The sequence below is a fragment of the Jaculus jaculus genome, chromosome 7 (assembly GCF_020740685.1).
Source record: "Jaculus jaculus isolate mJacJac1 chromosome 7, mJacJac1.mat.Y.cur, whole genome shotgun sequence".
NCBI classification, from domain to species: Eukaryota; Metazoa; Chordata; class Mammalia; order Rodentia; family Dipodidae; genus Jaculus; species Jaculus jaculus.
The window spans coordinates 6,967,190-6,992,860 of NC_059108.1; the positions used below are offsets into that span (position 1 = coordinate 6,967,190).

The following is a 25,671-nucleotide window of genomic DNA, read 5'->3' on the forward strand; positions in this document are numbered from 1 at the left end:
CGGTGGCACATGCGTCTGGGGTTTGTTTGCAGTGGCTAGAGGTCCTGGGCTGTCCATTCTCTCTCTCTGTGCATGTAAGAAAGAAAAATAAAATCTTTTTAGGGCTGGAGAGATGGCTTAGCGGTTAAGTACTTGCCTATGAAGCCTAAGGACCCCGGTTCAAGGCTCGGTTCCCCAGGTCCCACGTTAGCCAGATGCACAAGGGGGCGCACGCATCTGGAGTTCGTTTGCAGAGGCTGGAAGTCCTGGCGTGCCCATTCTCTCTCTCTCCCTCTATCTGTCTTTCTCTCTGTGTCTGTAGCTCTCAAATAAATAAATAATTAATTAAAAAATTAAAAAAAAAAAAAAAGAAAGCCAGGTCATTCAACTCCTACCAAACCAGAGATCTAGAGACACAGAGGCTTCCAAGACCTCATCACTGATGGAGACCTAAAACGCACCCAGCATGGCTCAGGGAAATGTGTGGAAGAGGGAGCAGAAAGATTGTTAGAGCCACAAGTTAGGACATTGTGCCCAGAGACAGTGCCTCTTCCCCGCAACTGATGGCTACCCCCACAATGAATGACCCATATTCCCCAACAAGGAGGGTCCCTCCAGAGGGGGGAAGACGGGGAGGAGGCTAATGATGGTACCAACATGGCTGTTTGCATACTGAGTATGTACATAACTAATAAAGAAAAAAATAAAAAGAACGCCAGGTCAAAACCCCAAGGACCATTAGAAGAACTAAGTTCCACTTTCAGGCAGCAAGAGGTGCCTCACCCCCTCTCTACCCGAAGGCAACTAACAAAAGAAAACAAAGCCAAGGGCCAAGGGACTTCTTACTTTATCTGAGGAAGGAATCCATTTGAGACAAGTTCTGGCTTTGAGTAATAGTGAATTCAAGTATTGCTGGGGCAGTCTTTGAGTCTTTTTCATTTGGGCAAAAAAAATGGTGAGCTGAGGTTACACCTTAGTGGTAGAGCTCTTGCCCAGCACACAAAAGGCCTTAAATTCAATACCCAGCATTGAAAAAATACTACTAATAATTGGTAGACTTTTTTTTAAAAACCTCATTGGCTTGGAGGGGGGAGGAAAAATTATCAGTAGAAAATAGCCAGATCACAAGTAAATTGTAGCCTAATGGGCCTATATATAAATCATGGACCAGTCAGTGGGAAACTATTCACATTCTCTCCATAGGACCCATGCATCTGATGATTGTCATCCACTTACCAAGACCTTATTGCTTTTCTCTCCTGCCTCAACCCCTGCAACCAGATGTCAGACATCATATAGGATGCATTCAGAGCCTGCTGGTGGCTAACAAGCCTCTGCCACATTAGGAAAAGTAAAATTCTGACCTCAGGGAGCTTATAATTGAGTTGAGAGGAAGATGGGAAGATGATTGATAGACAGACAGACAGACAGATGATTGATAGACATATGTGCATGCATGTATACACAGAAAAAAAGATATTTATATTTAGGTTTTCAACTAAGTGATATGAGTAATATATTATATATATATATAATCTCATGAAAGATTTCTATGTAACAAACAGGTGAAAGTGGTGACTCGTAGGCTAGTCATCACTCCTAGATTCAAGGCCCTCTCCTGTGTTCCTGTAGGAATTCTGGCTTGTTGTCAACTCATGAAGAGAAAGAAGGTCTCCAAGGCTTTCAGAAAATAGGTTCTTCAAGTTGCATGAGCACCACCGAAAAGCTCCCCAAGACGGGAGTCACGTGGGCAACAGGATGTGACATAGGGTGAAAGTCCTCTCTCCCCGTCTGCAATCACGCTCAGTGATTCGAGTGTCTCATTGAAGCCAGTGGGGTTACTCCACCTCACTCATCAGTCAGATGAGCGGCTCACCAATCAGGGCACCAAGCTGGCATCTTCTGCGGTCCCCACGATGCCTCTGCCCAGGGACCCCCATCAAGCACTGCCAAAGATGAGAATGCCAAACGACTAGCAACACTGTTGGTGTTAATCAGGGCCCCCACACAGCTGGCTCTCAGCAGCAACAAAGAACCCAGTGCGAGTTCTCTGTGCCTACCCCGCTGGTGCCCGAGGTTAGCACCACGTAGCCCACCTCAGACTGAGTGCTCAGGTGGGGAAAGGGACTCTGAAACCAAGCCAGAAGGAAGTCTCCATGGTTCTGGTGCCTCCACAAGCGGAGGGCAACTTGACGGTGCCGCTAACATTTCTGATGCAGAGATGACCGCCCTGAACGTCTGTCCTTAGCGGTGACCTCCCTATGAGTTGGGAACAAGCCACAGCAATGGAACAAAGGATGTGTCATGAGATTCTTGCCCCATGACACAGCATTGTCACAAGGGTCAAGGACAAACTCCTGAAACATTGCTTTTGAGACAGAATCTTACTATGTAGCCCAGGCTGTCCTGGAACTTATAATCCTCCTGCCTCAGCCTCATAAATTATAAATAAATAAAGTTATATACATCCCCCACTATGTAAGCTCAAATTTCTTCTTTTTTTTTTTTTCAAATTTCTTCTTGTTATCACTCTACTGTAACTATCTTCCAATTGAAGCATGTTATATAATCTATATTTATATTTCTTTCTGGCATGGGGGTTCATGCCTATAATCCCACCACTTGGAAGGTGGAGATAGATGGGTAATCATGAGTTTGAGGACAACCTGTGACTGCAAAAAGAATTCCATGTCAGCCTTGGCTAGAGTGAAACCCTACCTCAAGAAAAAGTAATGTTTTAACTATAAGAATCCCAAGACAACCAAAAATGGGGAAAAAAAGATATTCTGTCAACTGTGAGAAATCATGTTGAAAGAAACTAAAACCATTCAGGCCTAACAATGCAGCTCTATCCTCCCAAGTTCCCAGGAGATGGAGGCAGCGGGATGGTAAGTTCTCGGTCTGCGTAGGAAGCTTAGTGAGACTCCATCACAAAAGAAAAAGTAGAAAGCGGGCCGAGGGTATCGCTCAGTGGAGGAGCACTTGCCTGACATGCCCATGGCCTGGGGTCAATTCCTAGCACTGCAAAAGGAAGGGAAGGAAGGAAGGAGGGAGGGAGAAAAAGAGGGATGGAAAGAGAAGAGAAAAAAAGGGGAAGGAGGAAGGGAGAAAGGGAAGTAAGAAGGGACAGAAAGAAGGGAGAAAGGAAAGGCAGTACAGAAGGAGGATAAATTGAATGAAGGAAAGAAGAAGGGAAGGAGGAAAAGAGAGAAACGGGAGAAAAGAGGAGGAAGAGAAGAAAGGAAGGGAAGGAAATAAAACAAAATCATCCTATCTTTTAGTTTAGTAAATGTTAAAAAATGACTTGAACTTCTCCCTACAAGTAAATGTAGAGAAAACTTTCCTTTTGCCTTAACATCTTGTTTGTTTGATTTTTTGTTGTTGTTTTTGAGGCAGACTCATTATGTAGCCAGGCTGGCTTCGAACTTAGTCGTCCTGCCTCAGCCTCCTGCATGCTGTCAGAGCAGCCGGGTGCCGCTCTGCCTGGTGCTCTCGGCATTGTGCAGGTTCACACCACCATGAAAGCCAGGTATCTGAAATGAAGTCCAATCCACGTTACTTTAGGAAGCTAACGTCCTCTCAAAGGACATGGATCAACCAGCTGCCATTTGCAAGTCGGTATTCCTGAGACTGAAGGGCGGAGCGCAATCCCTGGGGGACGGGTGGGAGCACGTGTAAGCCATCCATCGGATCAACGACGACAAGCCACGGAGGAGAGAACAAGACAGGAAGATGGGTGCACATGCACGACGCGACACCAGGAAGAGCTCTACCAAAGAGCCAGTAAGAGATTCCCCGAGTGGGGGTGTGCGCAGGAGTGGCCAACCAAAGGAAGGCGAGAAGAACGGACCAGAGCCAAGGCCCCTGAGTGTGAACAGGCCAAGGGGCTGCAAAAGAGCCCTCAGGTTGCTGACATTCAGGGAACAGGATAGGAGATGGGGACATGTAGGCCGACATCAGTTGGACCAGAATGACTCTATCCATCAACACACTTATTAAAAAAAAAAATCCTTCTCAGATGAAGTTTTGTCTCCTCGCCAGTACAGTGGCCTCAATTCCAGCTTCCACCTGTTCTAAATCTTTCTAAAGCTCTCTACTGGCATCTCTCAGAAGGAAAGAAACAGCTGTCTCCCTGACAACACAAAAACCTGTGGGCAGCCCCAAGGCCAAGGCTGGCCAGCACTGGTCTCTCTCTGCCACCACCCAGGGAGGTCACTGCACTGCCTGCCTTCCCAGCCAGCTGCTGGCCAGTGTGTCCATTAGTCAGGTCACCCCTAGAGGGAGAGTATCCAGAGGGGGCAACAAGTAGAGACCTCACTGGGGCTCTCCCGTGAGGCAGCAATCTGTAAATCTTTGTCCAAGCCACGGCAAGGTGAGAGAGAAAGCAGACAGCCGAGTTCTGAGAGTCTCCTGTAATTATGGCTTGAATCAAGAAAATGCACATGAGTTCACAGGATGATAAATATTAGCATGCTTCTCCAAGTTCAAGTGAGTTGTCAATAAGACAATTAAAGCAGCATCAATAATCTGCATTGTATATTACTAGCTGCTATCCTATAACCCAGGCTTTTGTGACTGCAAGAAAACAAAGGAAGGCGGCCCGCAATGATACAAAATACTTTTTGCACAAGTGAAAGGTGTAATTCCACATGAACACAACAGTCCCCAACCTGGCAGAAGGATGGAAGGGCGGGGGTGGATCATTCTGAAATACTGTATGAAGAACTCAGGATGATGAAGAATGGTCAGCTGAAAAGGACGGCTACAATGGGAAATTAGCAATCCCGAGTCTATGATGGATCAATCACTTCCATCACGTGGCCCCAGTCGATAGGAGCCTGAATCAGAGCTGGCTGTGGTCTTAATGGACAATCAGTACTTGGAAATCAAACTCGAGATTCTTCAAAAGCAAGAAAAAGCTAACTGAAACTTTGGGTAAGTTAATAAAGGTGAACGGATGTGGCTTTTAAGAATGTGTGTTTATTTGTACTAACAAGTGCATACTAATACACATGTATACTCCTATATATGCATATGTAAATACAGCATTCTGTTGAGCTGGGTTCTAGAACGAACAGTAACAGTCTCTTGAATACCAATTGCTGTGGCAAAGATTTTCTTTTAATTGTTCCCCGAGACAAAACCCTACGCTATGCCATCTCTATACATCTGCAGAATCAAAAATCATTTTCCTCCAAAAATAACTCATGAGGCATTAAATGCCCTGGAACAAAGTAGATGCCGAAGTATTTGGTGATTTCGGATTGGATGGGGAAGTTGTCTCCAAATTAATGAGCTAGACATAATAGAACCCTGTCACAATATTGATTTTATTTTATCCTACCTATTATTGGCATTCTCCTCTAAGTTGGAGAAAAATATAATTTTTTTCATCAGTGTTATCATCTGTTATTATTACATTAGTTGCTGTTTATTACAGAAAAGGAACCTCGTGTCACTTTCCAAGATTATTATAGAACAATCACATGGAAATTTGTGGTAGAGACAAAAATAAAATGCCAAATGTTTCCCAGACAATTTTTACTATAGACTAAAATACTTTTTTCTAAAGAGGAAAAGAACCATTGGTTCAAATTTCATAATACATGATATATAAATTTAGATCTATATGTTACACTTGGGCGAAATTACTATCCCAACTAATGCTTAAAATTAAAATAATGATATTCACTTTGATATAGCTCACCTCATAATAATCACATTAACTAGACAATAGCCAACATATATTCACAGAGTTAAACGGATAAAATTGGAGAGAAAACTGCTTACCAAGATCTGTTCCTTTATTCTTAAGGGTTATTTTTATAGTGCCCTTAAACATTTTTATCTTTTAATTCATCATAGATAGACTTTTGCTACAGAAGAGAAAATATTTAAACAAATTTTCTGAAAGTATCATAAAAGCCATGTGTTTACTTCTATAATTTTGCTGTTGAGTCATTTGTGCTTGAATATTTTGCATCCACGTTAGATGGTGTGACATAAGATACATATACAGGACTATTTGGAATACTTAACAAAATGATGAGAAAGAAGTTCAGGACATACTTTGTTTTCACAAACAATTAATTAATTAAATTTAAAAGTTATTACTGCAATGATTTAAGTAATAAATTTGAAGGATCAGAAATGAGATGGACTTGCAATCTCTGTATCGAGATGTTTTATTTGGACATAAGAGTCACACAATCAAGACTGAGCTTTCTTGACAACTCATTCCTCTCCTCAAGGGATCCACATACTTATGACTCCCACACAGAATTTAAGAGAAGGGGGTGAAGATCTCTTCAAAAGTCCAAGATGCTTGAACAAGACGCAAACCCTTAGGGGCTGCTGAGGTGCAGGAAACCCCAGCATGGAGTTGCCCCTCAGCGCCCTGGCTCACAGCAGCACAGGATGGAAAGGGACAGAAAAGATCCCACGAATGTCCCACAGTTTCACAGACGCAAGAGTAGGGAGTCCAGGGATGCAGGTGTGAGACCAAGGCTTACCTTCTCACCTCCAGGCCATAGGGGACACACCAACCCCATCCAGGCGTCCCTCCATAAGGAGGGTGTGTCCGCGAAGTTCGCGGCTGGGCAATGTCCCTGCACGGTTCCCGGGGCGTACTCACACTGCCTGGCAAACTGGGGCAGCCGAGACATGTGCAAACACGAGACGTGCAGGGCTGCTGCCCACAACACGGCTCACTGTTTGCAGTGAGCTATTAGCTTTACCAGGAGGGGTACACGCTAAAATAAGAACAGCAAGTATAGTGAGGGCCATGTGAAGGCCAGCAACTGTCTCTTGTTATCACTTGTACATATGTGTGGCCCGCATAACCGGAAGTGGTGGTCTTCGGTGGCACTGGCAGTGCAGCCACTCCGTTGACACCAGCATCCCCACAAACACATGAGCGATGTGCTCTGCTACAACTCTGTGATGGCCCCCATGTCACTAGGACATAAGAAGCTTTCAGTCCCATTACCATCCTGGGGTCAGGGAGAGAGGGGGGACACTTCGCATGTGTTATGACTTACCTAAGACATCACTACAAAGAGCATGATTTCATGGGTGAAGTTGGAACTAGGTAGTCAAGGACACACCCCAGAGCCGTGGGGAGCAGGGCCAGTGGAAGCTAGAGATCACTGAATCCCCCTGTGAAGCTCAGCAGAATTCACCACGTAACATGCTGGAGCGATGGCTTAGTGGTCAAGGCGCTTGGCCTGCAAAGCCAAATGGACCTCAGTTCCATTCCCCAGGACCCACGTAAACCAGATGCACAAGGGGGTGCACGTGTCTGGAGTTTGTTTGCAGTGGCTGGAGGCCCTGGTGAGCCCATTCTTGCCCTCTCCCCGCCCCCCCACTCTCTCTCATAAATAAATAAAAAATAAAAGTTTTTTTTTTTTAAAGAATTCACCACGTAAAAGAGGCCTACCATTTTCCCTTGTAGCTCATTTCATTTTCTAACTCTGAGATGTGCCTCTCTCACAGGAGATCTCCAATGGACATTTGCAGACTCAATATATAACCTCTAATAAGAAAAGTGAGGCCAGGAGGGAAGGACCACTTGGAAGAGAAATACTGGCCATGAACAGCAGGATGAGATGTCAGGAAGAGAACACTATGGCAGCCAGCGGACACTGTCAAACACTGACCTCTCAACAGGCTATACCCACCCGCAAAGAGAACTACACTATTCTTTGGGAAGTCTCAGACATTCTGGTCTTGCTTGTCCCCAACCACCAAGACCTCTCCTATCTCGGGGCCTTTGCACACACTATCCCCTCTACCTGGAAAGCTCAGGGTCTGTTTGCTGCCTCCTCACCCTTCTTCAACTTCAAAGAAGGTGCCATTGCACACTTCACTGAAGAGGTTTCCCCAGAGCCGTCTCTGTTCAAGGTCTTCATAGTGTTCAGGATGGGAATAATAAATCAACTGTTTTTCTTTCCAAAGCAGCAGGAACCTCAGATGCCAATTCCATCTCTGTGTGACCAGTGCCTAACAGCGCCTGGCACATGGCGGGTGTTCAGCAAATAACTGTGGAGTGTGGTGACACAGCCCAAAGCGATGTGGAGAGAACAGTGTGTAGGCAAACAGCTCACCCATAGACTCTTCTCATGCCATTACCTAAACCTCCTCCCTAGGCCTCCTTCTCCTTGGGCCTCTGCCCAGGGCCTCCTCCCTGGACATCCTCAGAGCAGACCACTATTCAACCTGGGGCTGCCATGGCAAGGCGGCTAGGAGGCTGTGAAGGGGGCTCAGCAGGTCTGGGACACTTCCAGCTCTCCGCCTGATCTGATGTGCTCCTTTAGGGCTCTAGAAACAGGACATCAAGACTGGCAGAGCTGGTTCTAAGATCTCCTCGCCTTGTGGTCAACGTAGCACCTTTGCCCAGAGTTTGGCCTAGTGGTGTGGCTGACAGGGAAGAGTCAAGGCCAGGCACCCAGCCCTAGCATCTCTTGAGAAGGCTGGCAGGAAGTATGGAGGGCATTCCCTCCTGAATCCTCGAAGGTGGGAGCAGAGACGGGTGGACCTCACCAAGCCCTGCTCAGACAATGTGCTCCTTTGGGTGTGGAAACATGCTCAAATGTATGTCTCAGAACAGCTAATGGAAGAGATGGAGAGGAACTAGAGAAGGTTGCTTAGTGGTTAAGGACTTTGCCTGCAAAGCCAAGGACCCTGGTTCAATTCCCCAGGACCCACGTAAGCTAGATGCACAAGGAGGCGCACACGTCTGAAGTTCGTTTGCAGTGGCTGGAGGCCATGGTGCCCCAATTCTCTCTCTCTCTCTACCTCTCTCTCTCAAATAAATAAATAAATAAAATATTTTTTAAACAAAGAGCTGGAGAGGAGGCACAGGAGAAGTGACGACGCCCGGGACTAGGAAGCCACGCCTAGAGGCTCTGGGCATCGACACCCTGCTCGCTAGGAATTCAGGACGGGATGCTGGCCTCCTCTGCCATTCCCAGGCCTTGGACTTAAGGCCCATTGAAAACAGACGTGGTTCCAGTGCTGAATGCGCTCAGAACAAGTCTCCCCTCTTCAGGGCCAGAGGAGCGAGTGCCACAGGATCTGAGCACCGGAAACAAGCGCCCAGTCTCCTGAGCCTGGATCTGGGCTGTAGTGAGTTCCAGGAAACTCCCTCTGTAGAGAAGATCCAGGTGGAACGGGGCAAAGGCGCCAAAAGTCCCTTCTGAGGGACATGTGTGGTGCGCAGGTCAGCAGCACAGGTCCCGCACTGACACCCTCCAGCAGCTCGACCTCCCACGAGTCACTGTGTTTGGGAAGGCCACCCTCCTCCACCGCAAAGGCAGTGCGCTGAGGACTGACTTCAGTGACACCTGTCATGTCCAGATCCAAGGCCACCTATTAAGTGCTAGGTGCTCCTTTACAGTCTCTTCAGGACGTGGTCCTGATTACCTATCTCCCCGCCCGCACACCCGGGAAGACAGGACCGGGCAGCGGGACACATCACAGGGACATCCAGCTTCCCAAGCTGTGCTGGTTTTCCTCCTCAGAGACTTGGGATCCTTTCTTGTGGGGAAAGGCAGCAGGAAATCCTGTCTTTTTCCCATGAGGGAGCAAGGAAAGACACGTGGTTGCTGCCCAGCTCTTGTCTGGATGCAGTGGCCACAGGCTCAAGTCATTAATTCCATAGTTAGGTGTCAGGCTCCTCCAAAACCAACTCGTGAGTAGATGACAGTATGCAAGTCAGATGAGTCTCTGATGTGAGAATGTGTGTTCGGATGTTTGTTTGTTTGTTTGTTTTGAAACCTAAAGCCAAAGGGCCATCCCACCTTCATTCACTACCCTCTGTCAGTACAACCGCCCACAGTGTTCTGTTATTTCTTTTTCTCAGTGCTGGGGATCGAACCCGGGGCCTCACACATGATAGGCAAGGAGCCGACCACTGAGCCCCAGCACTCCTTTTTACTTTTGATTTTGAGACATGGTCTAGCTAAGGTGCCCAGGCTGATGTTGAACTTGTAAATCCTCCTGCCTCAGCCTCCCGAGGGACAGGGATGACCAGCCTGCACCACAAGGTCTAGCTCCACATTCCAGTGTTCACAGCATCAGACCTATTTAGAATACAAAAGCACTTATATTTCAAAAAAAAAAAATCAATGAATGAATGAATGACCAAATGAATGAATGGCAACTCCTTAGGGGTCGTTGGCTTCAGGAAAACAGAAAGAGCAAGAGTGGAATGTTCTCACCAGGGTCCTCTCAATTACTGTGCTGTAAACGTATAGGAAATACTCATACATGCACATGTACCCACGTGTGTGACACATGGCTGTGTATTAGCACAACACCCGTATGGCACATGTGACATGTGTGTGCACATGCATGGGGACGTGGGGCTGGGACTACGCTGCTGACATCTGTTGGCCTGGACTGAGAGCACACATTTGGTAAAGTCTGCAGACCCCCCTCACACCCCAACACCCAAACACAGATGCGGCCGTGAACTCACCGACCCCTCAAGATGCATCTTTAGAAACAGAAGAAATCAATCCACCGATACTTATTGATCCCCAGGTAAATAACTACAGGACCAGTCAGGGCCGCAGAGGCAGCCACTTCTGAGGGCTCGGCCCAGCACCCACGGCTGTAGGTGGGGGTCCTTCTGAAACCACGTAGCCCGTTCTAGAAGGCCAGCCGTAGTGCTAGCTGGGTATTCCTTGAATAGCCGGCCTCTGGGCTCTCTAATGAATAATTTTCTCTTTTAATCTTGTTGATTTTATGAGGGAGAAAAAAAATTATTTCAACCCTGCCAATGAGACCAGTAAGGCCTGAAGATCCAAACATCCTGCTTGCCAACTGCACCTGTGAGTGGAAGGGGTGGGTGTCGAACTCAGGCCCCTCTGACTGGTCCCGAGCTCTTTACCATGGCATGGCACTGCTTAGGAACAACATGAAACAAAGCAAGATTGTTTCAAGCCCTCCCTCTCTCTCTCAAACTTGATACTTCCAGTTCAATGAAATAAGGATCTCAATTGTGAATGAGGGAGGGATGGTCTCTAAATATGAAATTATGCAAACAGCAAGCTTAGAGCTAGTAATATATCAAGGAATACCCACATAACCCTTGCAAAAAATTAATTAACAAATAAAATGCACACAGAATCCTTCTCTAGACTTTCAGGAGCAATGATACAGCAAGTGGAGAAACGCATACACTCTCCTTGTGTTAATCTAAAGGTTAAGACTCGGTGGACGGGGCTGGAGAGACGGCTCAGAGGTTAAAGGCACTTGCTTGCAAAGCCTGATGGCAGGGATTTGATTCCCCAGTGCTCACCTAAAGCCAGATGCACAAAGTGGTGGCATGTTTCTGGAATTCCTTTGCAGTGGCAAGATAGCCTAGTATATTCAATCTCTCTCTCTCTCTCTCTCTCTCTCTCTTTCTCTCTCTCTCTCTCTCCCCTCTCTCTCCCTCTCTATCTCTCTGAAATAAATAAATATTTTAAAAAAGAAAGACAGACCTAAAATACATTTGGTAGATGATTGAGATTAGTGGGGAAAGAACAGCCCAGCAACACTGTGACTCATCCAACTTTGCAAAGGAGCTGAGGCCTCACAGATCTCTGCATGCACCTTTAAACACAGATTACTATGCTGGAGTTTTTGCATCCAATTCTGCTAAGACAATTCCTGGAGAATTCAGTGCTCTCCCCCAACCTCCCTTACCCAGCGACCTCCCGGGGAAGCCGGCTTCTTCCACCAGCCAAGAGTGAAAGAGGCAGACTCCAATTCCAAAGTCTATTCTGGGGATGGAAGCAGCTGGAAACCACCCGTTCATTAGATCAATGCGCAAATTATTTTATTGAAGGCAGTATTTGGAGATCACACACACACCAAAAAATCATGTGATTTTTATTTCAGTAATAGCATCGTGCAAAGCAAGGAAAATGCTATCTTCACCCTAGACCCCACCCATGGGTCACCAAGACTCCTCCATTGGCGAGGTGTTCCCACGTGAATGGCCAGCCTCCTAATGCGCCTAGCATCCGACATGACACCTTATCCGGATATAGCTCTTGTCAACCTTTTGAGGCAGGAGGGGGAAAAAAATGTGAAGATCAAGTTACTGGCATAGGTGAGATAAAAGGGCAGAATGTCAAAGTGCAGCCAGCTCTTCCAAGAGACTTTGGAACATGTCTCATGGCTTAAAATCAGAAATATCTTACTTGACCTCATCAGACAGGCAACTGGCACAGGCAGTCACTTCCCCCATCAAAAGACAAGCCGCTCACCATGCGATACGTCACACAAGCCGGATGACCAGGCCCCGGCCCAGCACATCACATGTCACAACCTCAGAAAACCAGTGTCTTTCTCAGGGTGACAGTAGTTCACGTTCATGTCATCTTGTCGGTTCTAGTCCTCCTGCCTCCAAAACAGGCTGGAAGGGAATTATAAATGGAAATAAAATTACAATGCTTACAATTCCCCCCCCCCGCCCTCAAAAAAAAAAAAAAACACTAATGAAAGCTTTTTCCAATTACTTTTAGGGTGTGAGTGTGTGTGGAGGGTTTAGAAAGCTAAACATGAAGAAATGGGCATACGTCCTAAAACAAAATACCACGTAAAATAAGCATAGAAAATAAAGACTAAGGCTCCAATCAGTGCTTCCAGCACTGCAAAGGAAAGAGCTGGCCATCTGCTTCCGAAACGGTGCCTAGGAGTCCTCGTAGCCCAGGTGAGCAAGGGTTCCCCGCGAGCTGAGCCCGAGCCCCCAGCAGGCAGGAGAGCCACCTCTGCCAGCCCAGCACAGAGGCGGGTCTCTCTCTCTGAGGTTCCAGCTGGCAGCTGAAACCCTTTCAAGTCGACATGTGGCCGCTTTTCTGCCTCCTCACATTCCCACACTACCACTTTTCCACCTTTTGAACTCCTCTGGGGGTGCTGAAGGGGGATGGCCGCCCTCCAGCACCTCCCCTCCGTCAGGTGACCACACCAGTGAATGAAGGCCCTGAGCTGCTGCAGAAACCATCGCGCAGAGCCAGCCCCATCCACTAGGAAGCCAGGCTGCGCTCAGTGGGCACTGCAGGCTGCCCGAAGGACCACTTGGGGTGGTGCATGGACCACAGCCCCAAAGTAGAGCCGGGCAGAAGAGCCAGCACATTGCGGCCTTGCCTTGTCGTTTCAGTCAGACTCAGGCCTGCTTCCTTCAGGCGCCAGCCTGGCCTTAATTACTTGGAAGGCCTTGTCTGATTTGACTGGCATGGATTTTTATAGAAAATTAAAATCTGAGACCCAGAATCGCTTGGGTCACGTTTTCTTCTGGTCAACAAGACGGTAACTGTTATTTTAAAAGATAAAACCAAACGGCAAGCTATCCAAAGAAGATATTTTTATAAGCCAAATCTATGTGATCTGGGATCTGCTGGCTGTCTTGACAGTGACTCTAGCTGATGCAAGTTTCCAAATATTTTCTCCCTCTTGCAAATAAATTTACAACAATGCATATGTTCTCAAGGCAATGTGTTCCTGTTTGCGTTTTTTTACTTCTATTTCAAAGGCGAATTGATATCATTTGGAAGGATAACCACTGTCCCCAGATGTAAGGGCTGTACAAGGAGGGCAGGAACGTGGGCAAAGTTGGGACCAGGAGCTTCCCAGCCAAACCAGCTTCCTTCCAATCCCTGAGCTGCAATAAGCTGACCCACTGTCGATCTGCTAGCCCACCGCAAAGCAATGCTAAGACTACCGTGCACGGGTTGTTAAGAGGCCTAAACATGCCGGGCGTGGTGGTGCACGCCTTTAATCCCAGCACTCAAGAGCCAGAGGTAGGAGAATCATTGTGAGGACAGCCTGAGACTACATCGTGAATTCCAGGCCAGCTTAGACTAAAGTGCGATCTTACCTCAGAAAAAAAGAAGAGGAGGAGGGCTAGAGAGATGGTGTAGTGGTTAAGCACTTGCCTGTGAAGCCTAAGGACCCCAGTTCAAGGCTCAATTCCCCAGTACCCATGTAAGCCAGATGCACAAGGTGGCACATGCATCTGAAGTTCGTTTGCAATGGCTGGAGGCCCTAATGTGCTTGCTCGCTCGCTCTCTCTGTCTTTCTCTCTGTCACTCTCAAATAAATAAATAAATTTTTAAAAGAAGCCTAAACATTATAACATACCCAAGTACAACACCCAACATTGGCAGCAAGTTTGACAATGTGCCCCACACTGCCCCCCCCAACCTGTGCCTTGACCCTCCATCCATATGCGTTAACACAGACTCCCGGCAGTCACTGCCAGCTTGCCCTTCCAAGAACTGAAGTCCCTTTCAACTGCACCCGGAATGATGGCACATGCCTATAATGCTAACACTTGAGAAACAGAAGCAGGGAGATCAGGGGTTTGAAGCCGGCCTGAGCCACACAGCACACAAACATACAAGCCCGAAACAAATCTATGGGAATTACCTAGGAAGCTCAGGGGGAAAAAAAAAAAAGTGACAACATCATTATAAATAAAGCTGAATGGGAAATTCTGTAATTAATCTCAAATTTTAGAGCATCTATGAGTGGGCTTTTACAACCTAAATAGGTGTGTGTGTGTGTGTGTGTGTGTGTGTGTGTGTATGTGTAATAAAGCAACAAAAGGCTAAAACACTGTGGCACACAGGGAGGTGCTAACAGTCTGAGTGTGACCAGGGGAGCAACGGGGTGACACGGTGTGATGTCACGGGGTGCTGGAGGAAGAAGAGACAGAGGAACAAGGAACAGCACAAGAGACAAACCCGCTTCCACATGGGTAATCCAAGGCCCAACCAAGCGCGCGCAGGTAATCCACGCAGTGATGCCTTGATAGAAAACTTTCAGGTTAATGTCAGCTCAAGCCTACGGTGATCATTTTTCCTGTATCAAAATGGCACTTAATTTTCTCACAGACTAAGAATAGGCGGGAATGGAGAGGCGCTTAGAAACGGGTCTGCCTTCCCTCATGTCTCAGTGCCCTGGAAGCACCTGCATGGCCTGCTGCCCCGCCCACCTGCGGGCCCAGCACACCTCAGACCCGGCCTTCCCTGCCTGCCCATCGTCATCCCTGGTGGGGGGGGCTGGTGGGGGGGTCGTCTGGACACAGGGCAGGGAGATGCTTCACAGCCACGGAGACTGAGCGTGCCAGCTCTCCTGGAGGCACAACGGATGGGGGCCAATCCTGATTCCATCACTTCCCCCACTCATTGCCTCAGTTTCCCTTCCTGAAGCTTAGGACATATAAGGAACCTGCCCTGCCAGGAAGGCTGGACAACACGAGGAGCCTTGCCTCCCACATGGCCACTGTTCAAAGCCAGTGACCGGCCTCATCCCGCCAGCAGGGAGCCCAGCCTCACCACGGCGCTTTCAGCTGCTTGGTTCTCCTGTGGTCCACAGACATAGCTCTCTCACTCACCCACAGGCCATCGGAGGAGAGTCCTATGCCTAACTCTGGACCCTCTTATTCAAGTCTCTCTCTCCTCAGACCCCAAGATCCATCCTCACTTGGCACAGGGCCAGGTCTCAGAGTCTCACGGGCACTGGAAGGAGATGGCCTGCAGCAGCGTTGCGTTTCCTAAGGGTGGGAGCTGAACGGACCTCCCGACCCCATCTGAGAGGCCGAAGCCAAGACCGGACACATGAGCAATGGAGAGAATGGGCCCGATCCCTGCTCAATGAACATATGGAAATTTCTAGAGACATGTTTGATGGGGATGGCTAGGAGAGCTTCTGGCAGCTAGTGGGCCGAGGGCAGTGGCATCGCTAAACACCCCAGGATGAACACGAGAGATGGCCACAAGCGAAAAGCAGTCCTGGTGCCACAGCTGAGAGACCTTGGTCGGAAGGAAAATGGTGGCCAGGTTCTCCAGCAAGTTCTACCCAAGGTCTTACCCCAGACACAGTCTGTCACTTGATGGATGCGGAGAGCATCTCCAACAGACCCAGAGCATGGGGAAAGAACTGAGTACTCCCTGCTTTGCAGGGTCACTCAATACAAAAGGAAGACCAAAGGCCATAGTTTGTAATAGTGGAAGTTGAGGAGAGCCTCCAGCAGCCCTCGGCCCAGACCGTGCAACTCGGGACAGACAGCCAACAGAGGCCTAGGGATCATATAAACTAGCTAAGGCAGGGCCTGCCCCAGGCCCTGTGGGGGCCACAGCAGGTGGCTTGCCTCAGGCCTTTCCTTCCTGAAGTGCCTTTCATCCACACCTGCCCTCATTTTTAAACAATCATACGAGAAGACGGTACGTAAGAACAGTGGTCCGTGTTGCCCGTGGTTTACTCCCTGAGGATAAGCGTTACCTTGCAGACTCTGGTTCTTCCCATGCATTTCTATGCCAGCTCCTGTACCCCACATGCATACCTACAACTTCACCACCTCTCCTGCATGCTGTAACTGTGGGGGAAAGGGGAGTCATCTCACAGCAGGTGCCTCCAGCAGGCAGCACCCTCTCCTGCACGTGAGTGTGTACATGTGTGTATGCATGCGCGCGCATACGCACACACATGCCCCTGCCATCACCACAACTGAGAACCCAGTTTTAACAACCAAACGCCAGGTCCTGGCTTAGTACCTTCTCCCTGTACACAGCGTCCATCTACCTCTGCAGACACTCAGCGCCAACAAGGGGCACCTCACGGTAGCCCATAGCTTCGAAACCAGAACCACCAGCCCAGCCCCTTAGCAAAACCCTTCCTCAAAACAACTCCCTACCAGGTACCACACAAGAGACATCAGGTGAACCCAGCTGGGCAGAGCTCTCCATCCCCACCTCCCACTGTGGCCTCAGGCACACCCCGCACTGCCCACCCTTGAGGGGACATGTCATGCCAAGGTGTAGTACAGATGTGGACTCACCACCTGTCCAGACACCTCGCCAAGGTGAGAGACCTTGCTTCTTATCTTTGACTCCGAAATGCAGCCATCACAACCTGAAAGGTGGCATGAGGCTGCCAAGGGCCCATGCTCCTCTACCCACTCAAAGACCTCACTCAGAGGCAGGATGAAAATGGTCTCAACACCCCTGGGCTCCAGGTCCTGGCAGACAGGCTCGGGCGAGGGGCTTATGTATTCCATATGGACAAAAGGTAACCTGCTAGAGGCTCTCTTCTCTTTTAAATTTCCATCCAGTCTCACTTTAAATAATGTTGAGAACAAAATGCAAGCTGATATTCCTGCTTACTTAAAAGGCTTATTAGACACACTAAATCCAAAGATGTTAAAAAGCTCGAATTGTCCTCATTCAAACCAAGAAATAAATCTGTTTTGCTTTCTTCTTTTATATACTCTTCTTTTTAAAAAAATAAATAAGTTCATCTATATTCTTGTGAGCATTATTGCTGTCTTTTTTTCCCTCTCCATTCAAGTCACTTTAAAAACACCTGTGCCATTCACAGCCAACTTTTAAGCAAAAGGCAACCACTTTTGAGGCTGTTTAGCTCATTTTCCGACCACAGAGATAAGCTTGTCTTGCTTAAAAAGTGAGATGAGTTTGGCATTCACTTGAATGGGCTTTTTGATTTGATAAGTCAGAGCTGGTACAAATGTATCCTGGGCTACAAAAAGCAGAAAACAACCTGATGGATCAGCCAGCCCGTCTTTAGTGCCCAGTGGGCAGACATGATTGGTAGAGCCCTGCTTCTTGACCAGTTCCTGTCTTCCCCTACGATGCAGGCTGTTGGCCTCTGGCTTGGATCACCCAGCGTGACTGTCGCTCACTGCCTGCCCTAAGTCTTCTGTGAAGACCGCCGGGCCAGCAGTTAAGTTGCTGAGTTGGGGGATCTAAAGCCTGCTCAGAAGTTAAACACTCCGGGCAGAGAACAAGATGGGTTTGCAGAGCACTGGTCCAAGAGAATGCAAATTTATCAAAAGCGTTTTCTCCAGGTTTTACATAATTACCATTTATGTCTCCAGGAACTGTTCCCCCACCGCCCCACCCCTGCCAGAACCTAGTTTAGGGTGAAAGCATTTTAAAGACTTTCTCTGCCGATGACATACGAGGTGCTAACCTTTTTCTTTTTTTCATATATCCAGATGTTAAGCTCATTTTCATTACATTTATGCAAATTTCATTTGAACAGTAAATCAAAAGAAATCTTAAATCATTGTACACTATTTAAAAATCAACACTAAATCTGGTTTACTTGCAGTAATATTAACATAAAGTCACAGTTAATAGACCGAAAGTGGGTAGCAAATGTCACAATCTCTCCTTCCATACAACAGTGATCGTTAAGACCCGAAGTCTTCACAGTACATCAGAGCCACATGTCCCCACCCGGTCACAGCTCCAGTTTCACTAGATGAAGGGGATTTTATATATATATATATATATATATATATATATATATATATATATATATACATACATATATATCAAAGCTCTCTAAAAGTTTGCCAAACTTTGGGGAAACAGGCGCCTCAGATCAGGGGCCTAACATACATGCCCATGTCTACATGGGGCAGACAAGTATTAAAGGCAGGGCTCAGTGGCCATGTTTCTGGCAAGCTAGTCCTATCCTGGTAGTGGGTGGGGTGGAGGGGGTATCTTAATTCCTAGAACTCCTGGTCCTGGTTTGTCAGGGAGCTGGAGGGCAGCGCTACCATTATCAAGCAAGTCAGCCAGGCGGGTAATGGTGGAATCAGGAGGGAGACATTTGCCTCTGTTATCAGAATGACATCATAACCGAAGCAGCCTTTAGCGAAGCCCTAGGCTCTCTCTGAGCAGAGGCCAGAGGGCTGTGGGGGAGCGGGGAGGGGCGCCCCCCTGCGACTCCCCGGGCTGAAAAACTGAGTAGCCAGTCCCTTCCAGGCAAGGTGGTGAGCCCTAGCCCACTGCAAGTTCTCAGGCTGGTCCAGCAAACAGAAACTAGGGTTACAGTTTCCCCCACAAGCAACTGGGCTTCCCTCACAGAATCCTGCGTACTGTAAATAAAAATTAATATATTCTGTATTTTATTTTAATAATTAGAGACTGAGAAGCCACTCTCCTGGTCGGGCTAAAGCGGGTATTTCATGCATACACGCAGCTGCATCTCTGCTGGAGAATTTATAGCATTTCCAACCAAATTGTCAATCTGTCGGTGACCCTGTCTTCAGCTGAACAGCTTGCACTGTCTCCTTCAAGCAATAGAAATAGATGACGCTGGGGGAAGGGGGACAAGCAGGGAAGCCTCCCTTGCTCTTGTTTTGCCTGCATTTTTCCTTTTAAAGCACAGCCGAACACACACGCGTGCGCGCGCGCACGCGCGCGCGGGCACACACACACACACACACACACACGCACGCCCGGAGACACAAAAGCTCAGAATAATGGGGGAGGCATTTGGCGACCCACTGTATCGGCGGCGACGCGGCGTGACAAGCAGCCTGCCCGCCCGCTCTCAGCTCGGCGGTGGCTGGGACCCGCCGCCCGCCCGCGACCTGAGCTTCCCAACTCCACCGCGTCGCTAAGATCGCCTCTCCAGTGTCGCTACAGGTACACGCGTGACCCAACCATCTCACCTAGCACACACCACCACCACCCCCGAAAAAAAAAAAAGTCCCGAGACAGGGCGGGGAAGAAAAGTTCCAGGCTGGCAGCGGCGGTCTTCCCGCCGCGCCGGCCGCGCCAGCCCGGGCATCTCCTCTCCCGGCTTGGCGCGCTCACCTCCTCCTCTGGATGTGCGGAGGCCGCCGCGGGGCACTTACTTGGCACTTGGCTTTGAGTGTGCAGGTCTGAGTGTGCAGGTCGTCGAGGTTTTCAAACAAGTTTCAGGGAGGAAGAAGTAGGCAAAAAAAAAAAAAAAATCCAATTATGCAAATGGACTCCGGCCGGGCAGGCGCGCGTTGGATGTGACGCCGCTACTGTACCGAGTTCTCGGAGCAGAGCCCCGGGCCGGGCAGATTTATGGGGGCGCGTCACGGCTACGCCAGGTCCCGCCGCCAGAGCATCGTGAAGTTAATTAAAGCGGTAATGTCCACTTTCCTGGCGACCCTTCCGTGCGAAGGTTTACTATGGAACCCTCCACCCCGATCCGGGAGGAGATGTGAGGATGGGGGGGGGGGTGCTCACTCCTCTTCTTTCTCCCCTGCTCTGCCTTTATCTCTTTCCCTCTCTCTCTGTCTCTCTCTGTCTCTCTCTGTCTCTCTCCCCCTCCTTGTTGCTCTCTTTCGTCTCTAAGTCGGCTGCCTTGCACTCAGTGAACAATGAACAAAGATGTGCGCGATGGGCAAAGCTCGCCCCCCTCCCAGCCCCAGCGGTGAGCAAAGCCGGTCTTAAAGTCAATCCAGTTTTTTAATAACAAACTGGGAGAGGAATTCTGCTCTCCTGCTCAAACCTCCTTCTCCGCACACATCCACACGCGCACGCACTCCTCCACGCACGCACACCCCACCCCAACTTCACCTAAGCCCTCTGCCTCTGGGGACCCGGGGAGCGCCCAGGCCCGGGAGCGCGGAGCTACCCAACTCGCGGGGGGCGCCGGCGACATCAGGGACAAGGGGGCGGCGCTCACTCGGGTCCAGAAAGCTTCCCGCGCCCCTCCCCGCCCTGCTCCCCCGCCCTCGGCCCCCTCCCGGCGTCTCCGCGGCTCGGCTCGGCCCGGCCGCCCGCTCCCGCTCCCGCGGCCCGGAGGCGCGATGCGCTCAGCAAACGCGGCCCCTGTCGGATTTCTGCTAAACTGCAGAGCGGCGGCGGGCTAGAAGGCGCTGGAAGATCCCGATCCCGAGGCCGGCTCGGCGCGCGCACTTCACCCCCGCCCGGCCTGCCCCGCCGGCACCCGGAGCCGGTGCCCCCCGCGGCCACCCGCGCGCCGCCCTCCGAGGACGCACACGCACCGCGCGCCGGAGCCCCGCAGGCCAGGACCGCGCGCAGACGCCGCGTTTTCCGCTCAAGTGAAAACTAAGGCGGCTGACAAATCACGTCTCCTGCGAGGAGGCACCCGTTAGACATAACAATATCCGGCAAACAAAACCCCGGCCGTCGCCCTCGCCGCAGCCACCCGCGCCGCGCCCCCCACACACACACACACCCGCCCTGCTCCTCCCGGGGGCCCCGGGCCCTGGTTTCTGCCCGCAGCGACCCCGGCCTCCCTCCCAGTCGCCCATCGTTGCCGGAGACAACTCACTCCGGGACACGGAGCACGCCGCTGGCCGAGAAGCAGACCGCAGGAGAGACTCAGAATGCTGGAGTGAAAAATGGGGGGACACATGCACAACTTTCCCCCTGTCCCCAGAGGAACATTTTGGGGATTTCCTTCAAAGAGTTATAGGGAGGAGAACACAGGCCATTCATTCTCTCTCTCCCTCCCTCTCTCTCTCCCTCTCTCTCTTCTCCTTTTTCCTTCTCTCCCCTTCCTTCCTTCTTTCCTTCCTTCCTTCCTTTCTTTTCCTTTTACTTCCCCAGAGCCTATTTCCATCTCCCCTTACTCATTTCACATGCCTCCATCTCAGCAGATAAATCTATGTATATTTTACATTATTTGCAAAACTGCAACAGATGGGCGCGTCAAGATCTGGACACTTTTCGACTCCTCAAAGAACCACCCCCCTCCAACTTTTATTTTTATTTTATATTATTATATTTTTGCCTAAAATACAGCCAGAGTCCCGCCCACGGCTGATTTCCTTAATTTATCTTACCAAAAAAAAAAAAAATGACTTGAAGCAAACAGTAAGGTTTATTAGCAATGATGGTTGATTAGCAATGATCGTTGTCGCCCCAGCCATGGTCTGGGCCGAGGGGTGAGTCCGCCCAAATCGCACTCTGCCCAGGCGACCCTCTCCCCCCCTCCCCTCCCCTCCCCCCCCCCCAGTTCCAGAGCCCCGCCACCGCGGCGCTTCTCCGCTCTCATTGGCTTCGCCTCTCCAGCCCGGGACTGGCCCGCTCACTTCCCTCCATAACCTGTTACTTATTTCTTTCTTTCTCCCTGTGCCTCTGGCCTCTTAAGGCCCAGAGGGGGGACGCGGTCCGGCTGGAGCAGGTGCGACAGACACCCGGGCCATCCTGGGGGTCGGGGGTTCAGACCCCGCCGGGTCCTCTCCAGGGTCTCCCCCCGGGGGTGGGGGCGCCGAAGGCGGACGCAAACACAAAATGGCAGGTCTCTGCGGCCCTGGGCGCCCGCAAGTTTGACACCCTGCAAGCATCAGCGAACTTTGATTTGAAAATAACAATAATAATTAATAAATAAATAAATGGTGGCCAATTACCCTGTGCCTTCCCGCGCCGAGGGCAGATCTGATCAGAGACCAGGGGGTCCGGGGCGCCCTCCCCACCTCCGACCCGGGCCCCGGGAGCAAACGGGGCAAAGTCGCCGGAGAAGTTTCCGCGGCGCAGCCTCCCCTCCCCTAAGGCTCCCCCAGCAAAGTTTCCCCGCCGCGGGTGGGCGCGGGGTCCCGCGGGCTCGGGATGGGGTCCCTCGGGGGTCTCCCTTTGAAAGTAACGGTCCCGGGGCCGCAGCTAGGGCGGGGAGGCGACAGCCTGGGGCGCGGGTCCCGCTCGCCGCCGAACTTCTCCAGCGCCATTCGATGCCGGCTGCCGCCGCCGCGTCTCCTTTTTCCTTTTTTTCTTTTTAAATAAAAAAATTATCTTTTGAACCCCCGCTGACAGCTTCTCTCGCCAACGTCACAGACAGCCACGGATATTTAATTAGACCTTTTTTTTTTTAAACCGCGATGGGGTGAGAAGGAACCCGGCGGCAGGCCTGGCCGAGCGGGTGGGGGGGGAGGGGGAGGGGGAGGGGGAGGGGATGGAGAAGGGGGAGGAGGAGGAGGGAGGGAACGAGGGAGGTGGTCCTCGCCAAGAGTCCAAACTCACTTTCCCACCTAGCGGACGCCGCCCCCATCCGCGCGCCCCCCTCCACCACCGTGCGCGCCGTGCGCCCCCCCTCCCCATCCTGCCCATCACCTTTGTTTGCCTTACCTTAAACATTGCAAAAAAAAAAAAAAAAAAAACTCTCTGTCTGGCACGTAAACGGAGCGTTGTAAAAAAAAAAAAAAAAAAAGATTGTGTTCAATGAATAATGAAACATGTCCACATGATTGACTTGATCATTTTTCCGGGGCTGAAGGAGGGGAACGGGCGCCCAGCCCGCGCGCCGCGCTCGCCCACTCGGCACAGCCTGGACTACTGCGCCCAGCCGGGCCCCGGCCCCGGGCAGGGCAAGGCTCGCCTTTCACCAGCCTCTCCGTAGAATCGCCCAGTTCATCGATACCCATCAGCCGGCCCCCGGCAGACATCCCATCCCCAGCTCGGCCTCCCCCTATCTGGTAGGTGAAATGCATTGTACCATTAAAAAAAAAAAAGAAGAAGAAGAAGAAGAAACCCGCTCTCTATTGTCGCCCTGGCATAATTCACAGCAACTAGATAGGTCTTTCGGCATTTAGCTTTGATGAGCCGGAGACTGAACCCTTGATATAATAATCTACAAAGAATGGTTGTGTGTGATCGTCCATTTTTTCTCTCTGTCTAGCAACTAAGAAACCATTTAACACGGCGCAGCTTGCTCCTGACCTTGGGCTCATGTAAACACGCTTATTAAAATCTATCCATTCTCCAAGAGCTACATTCTGATTGTCAGACTCGTTACGGACACATAGATCAGCCCCCTTCCCTTGTCACTACTTCGCATTGCTGTCTTTGACTAAAGAATTTCTTTCTTTCTTTCTTTTTTTTTTTTTAATCCAGCCGAGAGGGAGAGAGCGATTGCCAAGGAGGGAGAGAGAGAGAGAGAGAGAGAGAGAGATTGGGAGAGAGAGGGAGGGAGAGAGAGAGAGAGAGAGAGAAGGACCAAAAGGGGTAAAACGCGTAATTCTTACCTGCTTCTCAAACTATTCAAAGTCTGCTTCTTTTCTTGGGGGGGCGGGGGGCGAAGGAAAGAAACTCGCTGGTGAATCTCGGCGGACACTGGGACGTGGAGAATCAGTCACAGCCCGGGCGTTTAAGGGAGTCATCAGCGATCAAATGACGTTGATCCGCGCTGTAACCTTGTGGCGTATTTAATGTAAATAAGGCAGTTATGTTGCCAATCGCCAGCGACACAAACGCGAAGAAGGTCCTCAGCCTCGCCTCCCGCGCCTGCCATTAGAGGCGACTTTATTTACAGACACTATTTAGGAGATCACGGTGATTCTAAAACAATACCAGTGCCAAATGATTATGAAAATATGATTTTAATTAATCACGTAGTAGGCAGGGAAATTAGCATACGGTAATTAAACTTCGAGGAAAACGTCACGCAGGTTCTCTGCCTTATGGGTCTAGAATAATCATCACCATCCCCACCACCATCATCATCATCATCATGCGGTGGGCTTCCAGGACTTAATTACGGAAGCAAAATAACTTTTCTTTCTTTTTTTTTTTTTTTAAGGCAACTTTGCAGGGCTTGGACCTCGACACAGATGTTTGGATAAATAATCTAAGCCAGGGCAACCAGGTAGAGATTTCAGTGCTGAGGCTGGGGTTTCAGGGGAGCAAGGACGGGTGTGTGTGTGTGTGTGTTTGGAGTGGGGGGGTCGCTAAATAATGCAATTACGGATTCTCTGTCCTACAGTTGACAAAAGCTAGTGCCTCAAAAGCCTCTTTGTTATGGGATTATATAATGATTCTGGTGTCATTATGGGTAAAAAAAAAAATTCAGTAATAATAATAAAAGAAGTATGCAGATACACCAATGAGCAGCTTGGTTTTGTTTTTTTTTTAAGCTAGCATGTGACATTGGGTATGCTAATAGGAGAAAAGCTAGATCCAAAAGAGTTGACAAATAAAGGAGATGCGGGGGGTGGGGGGGAGAGGCCTATGTCGTGCACAGTTTAGAAGGTTGGAGACAGACTGATTATTCAGAATTCCCAGCCACAGGAACAGCTCCACACTGGTCTAGGTAAGGCAGTCTCCAGCTTGTCCGGAACTAAGTTCCCCCAAGATGAATGGTGGGTTTTAGACCTCAGCGCCACAGTACTTCAGAAACAAAGATAAGGGAAAAGGTCCTTCCAGCGTCACCCCCTCCAATCTGCTGAAGGGTCTCCTGGGATGCAAAGAGCGCTTCAAGAGTGGGTACAAGGCACAGAAACTCCCCACGGGGAGGTGCGACTGGCAGCCAGCTGCTGGGGGCAGTGGTACCAGCGCATCCAGCAGTCCCCACATTGGACTTGCACCTCACTGCTGGTACTCTGCTCCTGGAGGTGGGCATAGGCCTGGTCAGTACTGTCCACACCCTCTATGATGCCCTAAGAACCCAAATTCCAGTTCTCTCTCTTCTCTCTCTCTCTCTCTCTCTCTCTCTCTCTCTCTCTCTCTCTCTCTCTCTTTCATCCTTCCACCTCTCCCTCCCTCCCACTTTTCCTCTCTTCCCTCTTCTCTCTCTTCCCCATCTCCGATTTCACACTCATCTCTCTCAGGGATGGGTCAGGGAGCTATAAAATGACATGTCAGTTCTCTGAGACTCTTTAAAGTCCGCTGGGATCTCAAGAGTGCTAGTGTTTATATATACATATATCCTGCGTGCCCAAAAAAGTTTAGGAATTCAGTTTGTATTTTCCAATCTGATGAGCCTGAAATACTCTTTGAGCAAATTCCAAAACACAAGGTTTTTTTTTTCCTTGTGTAGAAATTATCATGCAATCACATCAATGATATCACTATCTCTATGGGAATGATAGCCCGAACAGTGGGGTGTTCTTTATTTCAATTCTTCGTGGATCAACTGATTATATTCTGTCGTCTTTTGAACCTGTGA

The 25,671-nt window shown here is 49.6% G+C and overlaps 1 protein-coding gene across 5 annotated transcripts in view; it reads right to left on the reverse strand.

Moving 5' to 3' along the window:
• The window catches only part of Znf536 (zinc finger protein 536), a 531,971-nt gene extending 508,106 nt beyond the window's left edge, over positions 1 to 23,865 (reverse strand). For 2 of the 5 annotated variants that reach the window (XM_045154931.1, XM_045154932.1), the window contains exon 1: positions 19,646 to 19,706. The gene's annotated coding sequence lies outside the window, so the exon portion shown is untranslated. Of the gene's footprint in view, positions 1 to 19,645; positions 19,707 to 20,342; positions 20,381 to 23,752 lie in introns of those variants that run through there. The other 3 variants (XM_045154929.1, XM_045154926.1, XM_045154928.1) reach the window with 3 other exon arrangements.
• Between the last annotated feature and the right edge of the window lie 1,806 nt (positions 23,866 to 25,671).